The sequence below is a fragment of the Notothenia coriiceps genome, unplaced genomic scaffold (genome assembly GCF_000735185.1).
Source record: "Notothenia coriiceps isolate Sejong01 unplaced genomic scaffold, NC01 NC01_scaffold00037250, whole genome shotgun sequence".
Classification (NCBI taxonomy): Eukaryota; Metazoa; Chordata; class Actinopteri; order Perciformes; family Nototheniidae; genus Notothenia; species Notothenia coriiceps.
The window spans coordinates 11,989,711-11,992,630 of NW_011369951.1; the positions used below are offsets into that span (position 1 = coordinate 11,989,711).

The following is a 2,920-nucleotide window of genomic DNA, read 5'->3' on the forward strand; positions in this document are numbered from 1 at the left end:
ACTTAGGTTTTACCTGGCTCGATCAGTATATTTCAGTTCATCAATAATTCATAATAAAGAAGACTTCGTTCCTTGATAGTCCACCGTCTTTTGTCGTGTTAAATTTACTTACAAATTTTTAGTGTAAAACAGAAATCGTGGAGACCCATACATCAGTTCTTTCCCTTGTCATTTTTCCTGTGTAAAACTCTATACTATACAACTATTATCACACAATATAGGGGGAGTCTCCTCTACGGATGTGAGACGTGGACCGGGTGACCACCAGAGGTCTCTGCCCCTCTCTGAGGCCGAAGGAGAGCGTAGTTTGTTCGTGCGACCAAGGGGTTTGTACCAGAACGGGGTCAAATCGGCCGTCGTGGACATGGGATCTTCCTGATGTTATAGGGTATAGGATACCACTCCCGTACGGTAACACCCATTACTTCAGCAAGTTGTACAGTATTTAGTTATCCCAAGTGAAAAATAATGTTCGTATATCGCGACAAGTTGTGGACGTCCGCCCTCGTCTTTTTGGGTATCTCCAGTTTGACCAAACCCATCAGTTGACAAACATGCCTCGCATGTCGTAGCTGAGGTTCTTGACCGTCCGGGACGGACTACGTCTAGTTTGGGTTCCATGGTGTGTGTTGCTGTGTGTGTTGTGTGTGTGTGTGTGTCGTTGTGTGTGGTGTGTGTGTCGTGTGTTGTGTGTGTGTGTGTGTTGTGTGTTGTGTGTGTGTTGTGTGTGTGTGTCGACACGTCTTTTCAGACTGAGGAGGAGAACGAGGAGACGTCACCTAAAGGTGCAGTGGTTTACCACTTCCACCTAGTATTACTGAGGTGGACGGTCAAGCCACCCAGTTGGCGAGGGTCTTACGTAGTCGACGAGTGCCAATACGCTTCGGTGGTAGCCTCAGACGCAGGTCCAACCACTAATAAGTCTCCTACCCAGTTTCTCCACTCGTCTACCGGACATTCTTATTTTTATCTCATGAAAATGCGTCTAAAATTAAGACTAATGAAAAAATCGTAATCCGATCGAAAGCTGATGACGATGGAGGGTGTAAAATGTTCCTTTTGTAACATAAAATTGGTTGATATCATAGGAATTGATTACTCTTAACATTTTGACATTACTATAAATAACATTATAGTCGGAACAATATCACACTTTTAATTTAGTGAGTTATTTTACCGGATCTTGTGACACATACTTACGTAATCCTTCATTAATAGGTCCGATGTTATATAGTTGTTATATCGAGAATGACTCGTTCTTTCCCATTTCCTATTAAAATGTCTTTTCAACAACGATCGAAAATTTCATGTTCGACTTACATGTGTTTGTAACTCGATAACGTATTCTCTGCGTACTTAAGGGAGACTATTACCAACAAGTAATATTAGTCTATAGACGTAATCGAAGTTTCTTGTTTCCTAAATCAAACTTTTGCGAAATGTCGCGAGTTCTAGTTCAGAATAAAGTATCTTAGTAAAACTTCGGACAGAAAGGAACAGAAGACAAATTAAGTCTCTGTGCTTCTGAGAAGTCTCCTGTTCAGCCGACAGGGAAAGTCCATTCGGACGTTATGACTGTTACCAGAGTATTTGTTGTTATTACATGGCTGACTATAGGAGAGACCGTTATATTTCCAGGTAATAATTCCGCACCTCCTGACAAATTTCCCACAGTGGAGACACAACCGTCCCTGTACCTCGGGCGACAAGTAGCGTTTCTGTCACTCGGGCGAAGAAGGAGAGAGCACGGACCTTTGTTTCCTCCCGGTCCCTCTGAAGTTGTGTGTAGTGGTACAAGTGATTTCTTACCACTGCTGGCTTTGCGCTGAGTTAGTCGGCTTCTGTCAGACAAGGAAAGAGGGGACAAAGGATTTGGGAAAGGTTTGGGGTAAAGACTAACGTGCGATCTTTCACTCCGGTTCCTGCTTCCAAGCCGTGATTGCAGTCCTCTGACTCACTGGCTTTTAGCATCGCAATGCCTACTTTTGTTGGTCTATTACATTCTGACCGTGCTCGTAAAATCAAAGTTTTTGTAAACGCAGTCGGTAAACTACAGTATTGTTCTGTGTCACAGCCAGACAACCCCGGTCTACGACAGCTCGTTTATCAGACGATTTTTACGATAAACGTGATGAACGTATACAACACTTATTACAACACATACAACGGAGATATTCGGACATTTGACTCAATATAAGGATTTATAGTAATCACATAGTTTTTGTTCCGAAAAAATTTGTCAATGGGGCCATTCTTTACATGGTCGACTCAGAAAATACGCGTACCGATAGACCGAAAGGGGGGACCATGTTGTATGATGTTTAAGTCTAAAAAAAAAAAAAATACATATCGTGCTATGTGTTCGAAACTATTGCCATAGACGACATGCGTGTCTCTGATACTAGTCTAGAGATTGAAGGAACAGGACGAAAGCGAGTAGACGTCTATGAAGGACTCCTGTCGCTCTTCGGGAGACGTGTTGTCTCTGTGACAGTGTCCATAGTTTTGCGGAGTTTATGTGAGGTCGCAGGTGATAACACAGCTCAGAATTGCTAGGGAAACACACAACGTTACGTGGAATAACCAGAGAATTTCGCACAGGTGGGAGCCGGACAAAGGCAGAGGCGGCGACGCAGTGGACACCTATTATCTTGACTTCCTGCTCACAGAAAAAAACTGCGACTCCAGTCGGCGCTACGTGTCGTGCGCGCAGGACGTGATCGTTCTAGGTTCTTTTAGTCTAAGGAAGCAAAAAATATTGGAGCGTAAGTCGTTTGATCACGAAGAAAACAACATTTTCGGGAGCCGGTATAAAGTCTAGGTCTTTTGAATAATTAGGACATCTCGTCAAACCACTGTCAACAAGGTAAGGTTTTACTTTAGTGTTAGTTTACGCTATAAACCTACTTGTATTATGGAT

General features: G+C 43.0%; 1 protein-coding gene across 1 annotated transcript in view; it reads left to right on the top strand.

Annotated features, from left to right (window-relative positions):
• Positions 1–2,920, top strand: part of slc35a1 (solute carrier family 35 member A1) — a 22,407-nt gene that overhangs the window by 14,270 nt on the left and 5,217 nt on the right. The gene's annotated exons all lie outside the window — the stretch shown is intronic.